The 15,507-nt window shown below is 40.2% G+C and overlaps 1 protein-coding gene across 7 annotated transcripts in view; it reads left to right on the top strand.

Moving 5' to 3' along the window:
- Positions 1 to 13,919: 13,919 nt before the first annotated feature.
- EXOC1 (exocyst complex component 1) overlaps positions 13,920 to 15,507 on the top strand; it is a 68,568-nt gene continuing 66,980 nt past the window's right edge. For 3 of the 7 annotated variants that reach the window (XM_060188039.1, XM_060188040.1, XM_060188038.1), the window contains exon 1: positions 13,920 to 14,099. The gene's annotated coding sequence lies outside the window, so the exon portion shown is untranslated. The remainder of the gene's footprint in view (positions 14,100 to 15,507) is intronic. The other 4 variants (XM_007523850.3, XM_016188486.2, XM_016188485.2 and 1 more) reach the window with 2 other exon arrangements.

Below are 15,507 nucleotides of genomic sequence, written 5' to 3'. Positions count from 1 at the left end.
GCAGTAAATTTTTTTCCTTCTTGGGGAAGTGTGAGCCAAGAAATTATTAATTAACATAATCACTTCCCAGATACTGTAGGGGTACTTAAAGTGATGAATATTTTATCTGCTGCAATATATATTGTTTTGCTTTGTTTTATAAGAGAAAGATACTAGTGCTGTAGTTTTCCTATGTCCTACCTGGGGATTGGACTTGACAAGGTATGGCAACATGGCACCCTCCCAAGTGAGCTCTTTCTCGGGGCCTTGATGCACTATATTTAAATCATCTAGTTCACTATCATACCGAAAATCATATTAAAGGAAAATAACACAGCAATTGCCAGGAGCTAGGGGGAGGAAGGAAAGAGGAGTTATTGTTTACTGGGCATAAAATTTCAATTTCAAGAGATGAAAAGAAGTTTGGAGACAGATAGTGATGATAGTTACACAACAATGTAAATAAATGTATTTGATGCCTCTGAGGTATGCATTAAGACGTAAACTTTGTCATATATTTTTATGTTTATTTATTTATTTTCCCTTTTGTTGCCCTTGTTATTTATTGTTGTTGAAGTTATTATTGCTGTTGTTATTGATGTCATCATTGTTGGATAGGACAGAAAGAAATGGAGAGAAGAAGGGAAGACAGAGAAGGGAGAGAAAGATTGACACCTACAGACCTGCTTCACCACTTGTGAAGGGACTACCCTCCAGGTGGGGAGCTGGGGGCTCAAACTGGGATCCTTATGCTTGTTCTTTGTGCCACATGCGTTTAACCTGCTGCGCTACTGCCTGACTCCCTACTTTGTCATATATTTTACCATAAGAAAAAATAAACAAATAACTAGACTAAAGTAATAAACTAAAGTAATAAACTTTCCCAAAAAGTAATCAATTCTGAGAGTATTAAGTTAAATGAAGATACTTTTAGTTCTCTCTAGCTCATGTTTAGGGTATCTGCATTGCCATGCTCACAAGCCAGATTTGAGCCTTAGTACCACGTGAGAGATATTCTGACAATGGAGAGTGCTTTGGTGTCATGGTCTCTCTTTCTCTCTCTCTCTCTTTCTCTCTCTGAATATATAGAAAAAAGTGGTTCAGAGCAGTTAAATCATGTAAGTTCAGGGCTCTGGTTTCACCAATTAATAAATTATCTCAAACCAACTACTATATTTTACTATCAACTATAAACCATTAATTCCCCTCAATAAAGGGAAATAAGTAAATACATAAATTATCTCAAAAGCAAAGACTGACAAACTTTGTATATGGTTCCCTGTCAATAAGACACAAATTAAATTATGTATATATATCTTTCACAAGTAAATCTTTTATTTGGACAGTGCTAATAATGGAAGTTAGTCCTAGGTAAACTACTTTTTTATTGATTACTAGTCTGAATATCAAGTTTTTGCATTTGTTCTACAAGAAATACATTCCAAGTCAGACATCTTAGTGTAGACCACTTTACAGAATTTCCCTGAGCAACTGTGCTTTTCTATTTCATGGATTAACTCTACTCTTTTTGCTCAATACTGTATAGGGTTGCAGATTTACCAGCCCCAAGTGTGTCTTTGGCAAAAGGTTACCTTTATGGAATGGGTGCTGAAGGTAGGTTTGCCTCTAAAAGTGATTTTTACATGTAAACAGCCCACTAAGGGTGACTTCCTGGAAGACCTAATCTCCTTATAAGGACATAAATCTGAAGGCCAGACAGTTCACCAGATAGAGCACATGCCTTGTGTACTATATTAGGCCCTGTGTTTGATCCCTAGCACCATATAGTAGTATCATAGACAACATCAAAAGGAACTCCATGAATGGTAAAATAGTGCATTGGTTCCTTTCCCTGTCTATCTGCCTCTCCTTCTCTCCGACATTTTTCATGCTACTTCAATCTCTCTCTCCCTCTCCCTCTCTCTCTCCCTCTTTCTCTCCCTCTCTCTCCTCCAAGTGTACAGAATTTAAAAAGTAACTTACATCTACATACCCTGTGTCACTGTCCCTTCTTTGGTAACATTTCCTAACCGCTGGGGAGCCAGAGACGACCCGAACTGCCCCTGCGGCTCCAGACAGACTATGACCCACATAGTCAACGACTGCCACCTCTCCAGATTCAAAGGAGGTCTCGAAACTTTACATCAGGCTCAACCTGACGCTGTTGACTGGCTACGGAAGAAGGGCAAACACTAGAAGAAGAAGAAGAACCAGCTGTATTCTTCTGTTCAAAGTCCTTTGCACTAGCTAATCTATTTAAATATTGGTCTAAGACGGCATCATGAGTTATTTTCTGGATCTCACTTAGGTATGTAGAAGGTACACATATTACTGATAAATTTCTCCTTACTTTTTTTTTCCTTCTTATCAGTCTGTTTGATACCCTATCTGTGCAATCTCTAAAGACTCTAAGAATGGTACAGGACGCTTCTTTGGTGCATTGATCCTGCCAACTTTAAATACATTTTGTGAAGACTAAAGAAAATCATGGAAAATAGGTAATAAATTTATTACAGCAATACTAAATTTTGTTTTATTTACTTCCAGGCTTATTGCTGGGGCTCAATTGCCTGCACTACAAATCCACTGCTCCTATGGCCAGTTTTTATATTTTTTTTCTTTTTGGATAGGATAGAGAGAAACTGAGAGGGAAGGGGAAGATAAAAGAAAAGGTAAACAGACACCTGCAGATCTGCTTCACCACTTGTGAAGCTATCCCCCAACTCCTCAAACTGGGATCCTTGAGCAGGTCCTTGTGCTTCATATTATGTGCACTTAACCCAGTGCGCCACTGCCCTGCCTGACCCAGCCCCAATACTAGATTTTATATACAACAGTCTTAAGGATTGAATCCATATCTCTTCCAGGAAGCCCTTATCCTTAAGGGCCTTAATTGATGGCAAAAGTTATTTATCTACAGTCCCTGACACTAAGTAATGATAATAACAACAACCTTATCTTAGTTTAAATGCTACTTACTAGGAAATTACATACTGACTGGTATGTAGATATTTATTACTTATGTGATAATAGATCTTTCTATTGTTTTATCTATACAAATGTTAAACAATTTAGTGTTTTCTTGGGAGAAAAGGATGGCTGCAAGGCATAGTACTCAACCTTCAGTCTGGTGTTTTTCAGTAAAAATTAATATAGTCAAACCTGTGTAGTCATCTGTATTTATCTTGATTTGTTTACACTTCTAGGGTGCAAGTCTAGACTTGCCAGCATTACTCCTGATTTCCTCAAGTGCAGAGAGAAGAAAATCCTGAGTCTAGGATTTTCTTCTCTGGCGCTAGATTCAAGTGGATTACAAAGTCATATCAAGAATCATTAACTCCTTCGTGTCAAAACACGTATATTTTTGTTCATAGTGGCTGATTCTCAGAAGAGACTCAGAATTAGCTGAGAAATGATCTTTACATTTCTAGAGAGTCTCTTTCTTTGAATGTGCAAAAGAAACTTAGGTCTGCTCCTCTTACTGTAACACAACTCCACAATAAGTACATTGAATAAGGCAGTTGCATAAAAGTTTTGAGCTGGGAGGCGGTAGCGCGGCTGGTTAAAGCACATGTTGCACAAAGCGCAAGGACTGGAGTAAGGATCCAGGTTCTAGCACCCGCCCCCACCCGGCTCCCTCACCTGCAGGGGCGTTGCTTCACAGGCGGTGAAACAGGTCTGCAGGTTTCTTTCTCTCCCCCTCTCTGTCTTCCTCTCCTCTCTCCATTTCTCTCTGTCCTAACAACCACGACATCACTAACAACAAGAATAACTACAACAATAGAAAACAACAATGACAACAAAAGGGAAAAATAAAAAAGATATTTAAAATTTTTTTTAAGTTTTGAGCTACAATATGATTCTGCAAATCAAACTTTACTCTCCTTGCATTGCATCTTATTATACTATTTTTGTGTTATTAAAATGTGCACCTATTATCTAACTAATATTTCTTTCTAACATTTATTTAATAATAACATGCAGATAATTACCATTCTCACTTAGCTATTTCCTGACTTCCTTCTATAAAATTGTAAGAACTGGGGGTAGAGCACTAGTGCAGCGGGTTAAGCGCAGCACGAAGTGCAAGGACCAGCCTAAGGATCCCTGTTGGAGCCTCTGGCTCCCCACCTGCAGGGAGGTCACTTCACAGGCAGTGAAGCAGGTCTGCAGGTGTCTGTCATTCTCTCTCCCCTCTCTGTCTCCTCTCCCTCGATTTCTCTTTGTCCTATCCAACAACAACAACAGCAATGGCAACAATAATAATAATGACAACAAAAAAAGTAACAACAAGGGCAACAAAATGGGAAAAATGGCCTCCAGGAGCAGTGGATTCATAGTGTAGGCACTGAGCCCCAGCAATAACCCTGGAGGCAAAAAAAAAAATTGTAAGAACTAAAAGGTATTATTACATGGGGGATATTTACATCTGTTTCTAACAAAAGCTAAGCCAAATAGTAGTTGTTTTATGTGAATAGCAGTAGAAAACTATCTGGTAAATGGAATACATGTGATTCTCTTGCTTTCAGAAACTATTACTTCGTTTTCTTTGTGTTGAACTTAATGGTGTGACATCTTTGTCTTGTTCTTTCTTCCTCAGACAGGAATGTGCATAACCAGATTATATGAAAACAAAGCTATGCCACAGAAAAAGTAAAAAAAAAAAAAAAAATCAGAGTAACTGATACAGTAAAAGTGCCCAAAATTATGAATAAGGAAATAATGAAAGTACATAGGCCGACATGATTTCTTTTTTTCCCACAACTTCAGCATCACTTCACTGAGGAAGTGTTGACCATCCATCATTTGTTCAAACACTTAAAGATCCTGTAGCTGCACACTGAAGCTACAATCAGATTTAAATGAAGGGACAGTTTGGATTATAGTAAAAAGGGCCATATGGAAGCCCATTCCTGTGAGATCTGTGGGCTTTTTCACTAAACAAAATCTACAAAACCAATTAAATTAGCCACCCACTGGTATTTTATTAGGCAGAGAACTGAAGGCAATAGGACATTTGTCATTCCTCCTGCTGGGCATTCAAAGACGGGGACTTTTCTTTCCCAAAAGGTTTGAAATGCATGCAGGCTATGTTGAGTGTTCGGGAAGACAAATCTCCCCGAGCTTTCCATTTCTGTTTTACTGGTACACCCTCTCAAGAATGATTTCTCTGAAGAACCAGTTAGCTCCAGTAATGATACGTATATTGTTAAGTCATCACTATTTGCTGCTGTTGGTCACTTAAAGAGACCTTTACGTTGGAACTTGTAAACAACACAAATGATCATATGCCATTCCAGTATGGTTGCGTCATACATGATCAATAGATGTTAATAAATGCAGCTTTCTCTCTTTCAAAGGGAAGCAAGATCTTAGGATTTGAGTTATGATTATGTAATTTTCAAGAACTTAGATCCACCCAACTTAACCTCCTAAACCAACCTACATGTAATAATAGCAGCTCTACACTGAGAGCTTACTGTGTACCAAGTAATGTTATTTTGTAATGTAATATTATGAAATATGCATGATATTTCCTAAGGAATATATCAGCAAATTGCACAAGAGTCCTAAAATATGAGGGTTGTTAGCATGAATTTATAGATGCAGAAAGGCCCAGAAGAGTTAAGTAACCTGCCTCATCACCACTGAACCAGGAAAGACCAGATTTGAACACTGTGAAAACTAAATGAATATATGGAAAGTGTTTCAAATAGTGCATAGAACATACTAAATGCACTGTTAAGGGTTCTAAGAACTAAACAAAAAGATAAGATATCCTTGCCCTTGGTAGCTTACCTGGATACTGTGGCTGCTCTGTCAAGCACACCCAGGTTCCAGACCCCATCACACTGAAAGAAGCTTTGGTGCTGTGGTCGGTCTCTCTCTCCGTGTGTGTGTGTGTGTGTGTGTGTGTGTGTGTGTCTGTCTGTCTGTCTGTCTCCTTTATTATTTGCAAAAGTCAACTTCGAGTAGTGAAGCCTGGGCAGTGACAAAAAACAAAATACAATAAAAATAAATAAATAAAAGGTACAGACAGTTAAGTGCACATACTACAGTGCACAAGAAACAACGTTCAAGCCCCTGGTCCCCACCTGTGGGGGAAAGCTTCATGAGTGATGATGCAGGGCTGCAGATATCTTTCTGGCTCCCTCTCTATCTTGCCCTTCCTTTTCAATTTCTGTCTCTATCCAATAGTAAATAAAAGAAAAAAAATGTCCTTGTTCTCTTAATGATTCTCAGTGTGACTTCACAATGTATTCAAGCACCAGGCATAGGATTTTCTCCTCTCTCCACTTGGGGAATACAGAAGAAAGAATAATAACAGCACCTTGCCTCTCACCCCAGCACTAGATAACTACAGAAACTAGCCCTCCATGAAATGAGGAGCATATAGCACAAGCTTTACCAGTGTAGAAAGAAGCTGATGGATAAATGCTTTCCTCTTTCTTCTTCACTCCAGCGCAGAAATCTGAGACACATTCATAAAGACTCTCAGAAAGAACTACAGAATCAATCAAATTAGAACTTGTGGCAGGGGTCAACTTAATAAGGCATCCTTGTAAGTGATTTCTTTTCTCTGTTTTATTTTCTGTGAATCCTTTATTCTAGTCCCAGGACTCATATGCTCATTAAAAACTACCAGCAGCACACAAGCCTTTATTTTGGGCTCTGTGTTCAGAGGAATCTCCAACACCAACAGTGACTCTAGAACACAATGTATGGGATTTGGAAGGCTGATCCCAGGATACTGATAAAAAGACAATAAGGCCCCCTGCTGGTAGTGAATTGCAGGTGGCAACAATGCCTGGCAGCCTGACATACAGCTGCATCACAATTACAAGACCTTGGAGAAAAAAAAAAAAAAAGAAAAATGTTTCACTGTATTATATGGTGGTTGTGGCTGCTGAGTATTATGGAACAATGATAACTGTAAGGTAGGTTCTGGAGATTAATTAAAGATTATGACAGGTCCAACTCAACTAGCAAGCCACAGAATATGAGACATGAGGCTTCTGTGGCAGGATAACCATTGAGCAAGTTGTACTAAAAATAAGCCCTGATATATAGTCACATATCACCTAATATTTCCGCCAAAAAAGGGTTGCACACACAACATGATCCCAACATGCTATACCACAAACATAGGTGAGATAGGCTATGCCACCCCAGTTAGATTTGTATAATTAGGCTTGTTACTCTTGCACAACTACTCTGTGCCTAATAATGATGCATATCATTAAGAGATACATGATTATGTCACTGTAAGAGTAGCAGACCCTCAAAGTAGTCTGAACACATAAGCTTGAAACTATGTCAAAGCCAGGATCCTAATAAGGAAATGATGGAATCTAGAGGTCTAGAACAGGGACAGTTATGTGACATGGTTGATAATCTAAAACTTCAAGAATTTCTTTTCACCCTCTATATCAATAGAATTACTCTTGAAAAAAAGAAAGCAGCCTCTCCTTACATGGAAATGCTACAAAGAAACTGAAGCAAGTACGTCAGACTATGACTTCATTTTCCTCAATGTCTGCACCCATTAGCCTTTTTTCCTAAAACCTGTAGCAAGGTCAGATCTCAGTATAATCTATATAGGTAAGTGTAGTCCCTGCTCAAGGAAGACCTAGACCAAGGTATCTTACTCTAAGCATTAGTGATATTTTGGACAGGAAGATGTCCTGTATATTGCAGGTTCTTTATTTTATTTTTCTTTATTTGTGATTAATAGTAGATTACAAGGTTGTAAGACTACAGTGTATAGTTCCACATACATCTACCACCAAAGTTCTGTTTTCTCACTCTCTCACCTCCCAGAAGTTCTCATGAGTCTTAGGAACAGTTTGCTGCTTCTGTCTCTTCCTTTCTTTCTTTCTTCCTTTCTTTCTTTTTGTTCATGCATATAAGTTCTCTAGATGGCATATATATAAGTGAAATCATCCAGTACTTGTCTTTCATCTCTTTACTTATTTTGCTAAGTAATGTCACCTCCAATTCCATCCATTTTGTCCCAAAGGACACAACATTCTTGTTTTTGATTATAAAGTAGTATTCCTAGTATTCTATGGAAGATCTATACCATAATTTTTTTTTTTTTGCCTCCAGGGTTATCACTGAGGCTTGGTGCCTGCACTACAAATCCACTGCTCCTGGCAGCCATCTTTTTTCCATTGTTGTTGTTGCTGTTATTTTTGTTGTTGCTGCTGCTGTTGTTATTAGATAGGACAGAAAGAAATTGAGAGAGGAGAAGACAGAGAAAAGGGAGAGACAAATAGACACCTGCAAACCTGCTTCACCAACTGTGCACTACCACCTGGAGCCCTAAATCTTGATTGTTTTAATCCCACACCAACCATCTAGTTTTTAGGGTTTCTTTAAATCACGATAGTAGGGCCAATTATTTGTACTTCTAATCTGGATTTAATATTGGGCAAAAACATCTTAAATCACTCCTAATTCACAGTCTGAGTGTCTCCTTAAAACTTGGATGTAACAGCAACAACAAATGCTGGAGAGGTTGTGGGGACAAAGGAACCCTCCTCTACACTGCTGGTGAGAATGTAAACTGGTCCAACTCCTGTGGAGAATCCTCACAAAGCTAGAAATGGCCTTTCCATATGACTCAGTAATTCCTCTCCTAGGGATATACCCTAAGGAGTCAAGCACACCCATCCAAAAAGATAAAAGTACACCTATGTTCAAAGCAGCAGAATTTGTAATAGCCCAAACCTGGTAACAAACCAGGTGCCCAAAAACAGATGAATGACTGAGAAAGTTGTGGTATATATACACAATGGAATACTACTGAGCTATTAAGACTAATGAGCCCATTTTTTCAGATTATCCTGGATGGAGCTAGAAGGAATTATGTTAAGTGAGGTAAGTCAGAAAGAGAAAGATGAGTATGGGATGATTCACTCATAAACAGAAGTTGAAAAAGAAGAACAGAGAGAGAAATGCAAAGCAGAATTTGACCGAGTTTGGAGTATTGCACCAAAGTAAAAAAATACTAGGAGGAGGATGAGGGTAGATTCTCAGCTCCATTATAGCAGGGTGGGGTAGAGACACAGACTTTTGGTGGTGGGAATGGTGTTAATATATGCTCCTATTAACTTATAGCCTTATAAATCACTAGTTAATCATCATAAGAGAAAAACAGATTGAATGTCTCAAACTTTTTGATGCATAGACCCAGTCCTGAGTATATACTCCTTCAATCTAAGTATTTAAAGTTTCAAATTAGTAAACTGATTGAAGTTTAACGGTGGACTTAAATTGTTAGTGCATTTCTAATAATGACTTTTTAAAAAATATTAAATCACCTATAATCTTAAACCAGGGAGACCAGAAGCAACTGACCTTATCACTATATAAGATACAGTTATTTATAAATATCATTAAATGACATAAATTACCATAAGATCTTGTATGGTACAGTGAATCTTAGACATGGGATTTTTCAAAAGTAAACCAAATTCCCAAATAACTTGGTTATAACAATAACTATCTTTTGCCTTCTTAAACTCTAAGATAACAGAACCTTCCCCATTCTCTATAAAACCCATATTTCTCCCAGTCCTTGAACATCTGGGGAATGGTTCATTTTCCTTTATGTCTCTCTTGATCTATACCACTTGATACCACATCTGCTGATCTCAACTAAATGAATGGAACCAGTACCACCTCAACATGTTTCACTTAGACAATGTCCAGAGATGTGAGGCATGGGATGTCAACCATTCAGCTCCGTTACCCCAGTGAGACTTACAGGGATGCAGAGTTTACACAAGCTCCTGTGCTGAATATGAGCTCCAGATCTGATCAATGAGGTTTACAGTTAACACTATTTATATATTTTCCCCATATTTGGGAGCTACTCTCTTCCCTGATATAGCTTTATAGCCCTGTGTCCAAAACTGACACCATCTCCCCATGCATGTTAGTTGTCAGGCTCAGGCAAAAATTAGTAAAGTCACGAGCCCCTTAGAATATACCTAAAATAGACCTACTAGCTTTTTCCAAAATGGAGTCCCCAAATATCATCTGCTATATCCTTACCATTAGCTTCCTGATTATTAAACAGTTTGTTCTGCTTTATATCTTAATGCTTTTCAGCTACCCAGTTGCACTGCTACCATGATGCCAACCTGACTTCCTTAGGCAGATGACCTCATCAATGTGTCCTGAAACCCCACCTCTCCAGAGCCCTGCCCCACTATGGAAAGATAGAGAAGAAGTATGGATTGACCTGCCAACTCCCACGTCCAGTGGAAAAGCAATTACAGAAGCCAGACCTTCCACCTTCTGCACCCCATAAAGAATTTTGGTTCATACTCTCAGAGAGATGAATAGGAAAGCTTCCAATGGAGAGGATGGGATGCAGAACTCTAGTGGTGGGAATTATGTGGAATTGTACCCCTCTTATCCCACCTACTGTTGTTGATCATTATTAAATCATTTTTTTAAAAAGCTTGGATGTAATGACAGACTTTGCTAAATGAAATGTTAGGGCAATTTTGAATGAGTACTAATGAAATTAGAAAGTTAAGGGAAGCAGAAATGTTAGAAATAATTTTCTGTATGACCCTAAAGAACTACCATTAAGATTTACCAGAAGTAAGAATCTTAGTAATGAATTTATTGTAAAACTAAAGTACCCATCACTTGCATATAACGGAACAGAACAGCTATGATGCAAGTTGCCTAATGCTCAGGCCATTTGGACCATCAGGTCTAATAGCCTTAGTGGAATTTATGAGGGATAAGAGCTCTGGGCAAAGTTTTTGTAAAGTCCTAAGAAAGTTTCAGTGCAACTTCCTGATATTCTGCAAATCATGGCATCCCAAGCAGAGAACTATTCTGCACTGGGAAAAGCCAGAGCTCTCTGTCATGAGCTGGAAATTATCAGATCCAGCAGTCATAACAGCATGAGTGCAGGAGTAATGTACTGAAGCATGGGACAGTATAGGATTAAGTCTGTCCAGAGTAAGTGCAAAAAACAGAAACAAATTACGTGAAATAAGCAACTTAAATTCCAACAGCAGGAATCCGGTGGTAGCGCAGCGGGTTAAGTGCATGTGGTGCAAAGCGCAAGAACCCTCATAAGGATCCGGGTTGGAGCCCCCAGCTCCCCACCTGCAGGGAAGTCGCTTCACAGGCAGTGAAGTAGGTCTACAGGTGTCTATCTTTCTCTCCCCCTCTCTGTCATCCCCTCCTCTCTCCATTTCTCTCTGTTCTAACAACGATGACATCAATAGCAACAACAATAATAACTATAACATCTATAAAAAAAATTTCAACACCACTGACATCTCATCCTCAACTCACTCCTATGCCCTCTGGGAGTTCCTTATGACTACCTCACACTGAATAAATATCTTGAGGCTGGGCACATTATTTTGATGCTAGGTAAAACTTGACTGCTGATTTCACTACAGCACTGGGATGCATTGGATCGACCTTCTCGTGGTAAATCCTGTGAGTACCCATTCATTGGGGAAACTGACGATCCTTCCTAGCCGACTGAATCCACATGGATCCCAGTCACTTTCAAAGCCAGCAACAAGCAGCTCCTGATGTTAACTGGCTACGGAAGAAGGGCAAATGCTAGAAGAAGAAGAAGAACTATAGCACTACTCAAGGGGAGCTACAAAAATCAAAGGTGAAGGGGATTCTTTCCAGTTGGCAGAGTTTGAAGCAGTATTCTTCACTGTTTGCTTTAGGTCTGGACTAAAGTGGTGTGTTGGAAAGATAGCATAGTGGTTATGCAAAAATTCTTTCATATTTGAGGCATTACAGTCTTAAATTCAATCCTCAGTACTGCCATAAGTCAAAGCGAGCAGTGCTCTAGTAAAATCAAATAAAATTAAATAAAATTTTAAAATTTAGAATAAAACGATTTAAAAATCAGAGTTTTTACATACTGCTATGCTGGTCTTTTGTGCCTGGAGTGACTCTGTCAACACACACAATCATCAAAACTAACATTCTCAATTAACACTACCTCAGCCAAGGAATCCACTTTCAAGCCCCCTTCAAAAGAAGAATATACTTAAGATTATGGAACCCATAGTATTACCTTATCTGCCATCACTCAGAAGCAGCCAGTCTTATGCAAATAGTAGATGGCTTGTTATAGCCTCCACTAGTGTGCCTTCGTGGGGTTGTAGTATTTTCCTACAGGATGTAGTAAATGCACAAAACCAACCAACAGGTATCCCCAACAGCTGGGAGACATGGCTTGAGGAACCTAGAAATGGGAACTTGGTTTGTTCACATTATCATTATTCTCAATGCTTCACTTGCAGAATTGTATTTCACACTTCTCAAATTAAAACTTTGCTAGATTATAGTAACTACTTTCCCGAGGTTGGGTGAGTGGTATTTCCACCAGGATACACAGTATGGCATTTTTTTTTAACTTGAAAGTCTCTTGCCATCACTTACTCACTTTGGGTTTCTTTTCACTGTAAACTAGCCACCAAAGAAAGGAATTACAATAGTGGTAAAAGTAATTACCTATGATTAGAAAAAAATAATAATCTGGGGGGGTTGGGCAGTAGCGCAGCAGGTTAAGTACACATAATGCTAAGCACAAGAACCGGAGTAAGGATACCAGTTCCATCAGGCTCCCCACCTGGGGGGGGGGGTGTGCTTCATAGGCGGTGAAGCAGGTCTGCAGGTGTTAACAACAACAACAATGATAAACAACAAGGGCAACAAAAGAGAAAAAATGGCCTCTAGGAGCGGTGGATTCGTAGTGTAGGCACCAAGCCCAAGTGATAACCCTGGAGGCAAAATGTGTGTGTGTGTGTGTGTGTGTGTGTGTGTGTGTGTGTGTGTGTGTGTAAAAGAAGAAGAAGGAGAAGGAGGAGAAGGAGAAGAAGGAGGAGAAATAACCTGGGGTGGTTTCTGAGCAACAGCAACAGAAAGAAAGAAAACTAGAATCCAAGGCCTTCACTAGGGCTTAATTTGGTATTAAGGATTACTTGAACAGGCAATTAGAACAAGCATGGCACAACCAGAACAAATAAAATGAAGGCAGAAGGTCTAGGTTACCTTACTGGGGAAATCAACCAATATGCTGGACAAGAAAGAAAAAAAAGTTAAAGGGATAGTGAATGATAGAGAGTGTCAATGAAAGCAAGTATAACCTTGGTGTCAGTTTAGCAGGAGGAATTGAGGCTTATTCTGTTAACTCTCTTATAGTAAGCCCTTGTAGAGGTTGTGGCTGACCATCACCTTGAAAGGAGCTCTATTGACGAAGACTAGACTTAATGGAGCACATGAACAGATGTGAGTGGGTGGAGTAAGTAAGGAGTAAACTGAAATGGACACTTTCTGTGTTCTGTCGGTATTTCAAATCCCTTCAGTCTCTTATTCCAATTATTATTCCAACCTATTTTGAGCAAAGTTTGATGAACTCTGGGGAAGCTCAACACGACTATCTCTCTCTCTCTCTCCCTCTCCCTCTGTCTCACTAAAGTACCATGCAGTTCTGCTTTTCTGGTATAGAGAACTGAATGTGGGATTTCTCACAAGTAAGTCTTGTGCCCTACCACTGTGCTGTCTCCTTGGCCTCCTCTTCCTATCTCTAGACCTCTCTGATACAGGAGTCCCTGCATAGTTCTATATCATTTCTGCTGATTTTCCACTAAACTACATATGCAAAATGAAAAAAAAAACACTTAACTGAATCGCTTCTCAAATGAAATGCTAGTAAATGGCTGAGAACGTTTTACAGAAGGCAACACGCCGCGACAAACCCTACAGCTCACAGATTGCGCCAGCTAACGGCCCCACCCACGCCTGTGCTAGACACACCTCCAACCACGCCTCTCCCGCGAGACCTTGCCCCCACATCACGTCAGGCCACGCCCTCTCAACCTCTATTGGCCGCTCCGCTCTTCCTGTAGTCTCTCCTTCCTTCTCTGAGGGGTCACTTCCGGCGTGGCAATATGTCACGTGCCCGGATGTGGGAAGTGGTACCCGAGCGAAAGCTTTCTGTTCGCGGCTCAATTGAGGGCGCATTCAGTTAACCGTGATCGCCCCTGCCCCGTCCAGTCTCCGTCTTAGAGGACCGGCCTGGCCACAGCCGGGCTTTGTCCGCCCGTGCGGTAAGCTTTGGGCTGCAGCTGCCCCGTAGTCTGGCGGCGGCAGATAGACGGACGCCAAGGTCTGAGGCGACTGTCAGCCTCGCTGCTGCTGCTGCTGCTGCTGCTGCTGCTGCTGCTGCTGCTGCTGCTGCTGCTGCTGACGCTGCTGCTGCTGCTGCTGCTGCTGACGCTGACTCCTGGGGTTGGGACCCACTTTCTCTTTCGTCAATCTCCCCACACCCTTGTCATGGGGGTTTTCTTGCATTTTTCCTTTTCCGCCCATGGGAATTTTGCACCACAAAAAAAAAAAAAGAAAAAAAAAACCGGCCCTGATGTTGTGCTATTGGTGTGGGAGAGGAGGGTGTGGCAATACCATCTCTTGCCTTCTTGAAATCATTTTCTTCCAGATGGTTTAAGTGCATTTTCTCGGTCACCGTGCAGGATTTTTTTTTTTTTTTTGGATGACAGTACTCCAAGCAAAGACAGTTGGGTAATAAATCGGCCTCCTCTAGCACCCGCGTTCACACTGACAAGCTATTTGTTACACACAACTTCCCTCCCACCCCGCCCCCTGAGTTTAAGGTAGTGACCAACTGGCTGTGAAATGTGGTCCGGCGTGGATTTTTTTTGAATATATATATATTTATTTATTATTGGATAAAGACAGAGAAATTCAGAGGGGAAAATGAGAGATAGAGAGAGACAGAGACATCTGCAGCCCTGCTTCACCACTCGTGAAGCTTTCCCCCAGCAGGTGGGGACCAGGGGTTTGAACCCAGGTCCTTGTGCACTGTAATGTGAGCACTTAACCAGGTGCGCCACTGGCTGTTCCCCCGCCCCTAGACTTGGATGTTTTTAACCCGGAAAATAGTTTTCAAGGACTGCTAGTGATTTATTCACTGGCTTAGAAAAAAAAATCACTGTAAAAGCTGGAGAGTTAATCACTAATCCTTTTGAGTGTAAATGCCCCGGAGGTGCAATCTTCCAGTCTTTATGAACATGAGTTCCTGATTAAACAGTCTGTGGCCACAGTCACCTGAAACAGAGTGCCTGGCACTTAGTAGTTACCAGTGTACCTGGGTTTGCTTAGGGTCGCTTAGTTCTCTTCGTTATGCCTAACTAGTTCTTTGTGGGGTGTGCCTTGCTTTCTTTCCTCTTGTTCTACCATTTATCGATGCTTTTGACCACTTTGTGGTAAACATTGGCCATTATTAAGTTGACTATTTGACTCATTTTACATTCAGTTCATGTTATCCCTGGAACTATTTGTTCTTAGTAAGAAAGAGCACAGCACATTATTAGGGCATCTTTCAGAAGAGTTCTTAAGATCCTGAAGTTTATGATCTGTGAACCTATCAGATAGCAATTGTTTATTAAGTGCAGTGCTATAGCAATTGAAAGGAAAAATCAATTTAGATTAAGATCTTTA

The sequence above is a fragment of the Erinaceus europaeus genome, chromosome 3 (genome assembly GCF_950295315.1).
Source record: "Erinaceus europaeus chromosome 3, mEriEur2.1, whole genome shotgun sequence".
In the NCBI taxonomy this organism is placed as follows: Eukaryota; Metazoa; Chordata; class Mammalia; order Eulipotyphla; family Erinaceidae; genus Erinaceus; species Erinaceus europaeus.
The sequence above is the reverse complement of the archived record's forward strand: the minus strand, read 5'-3'. Positions and strand labels throughout refer to the sequence as shown.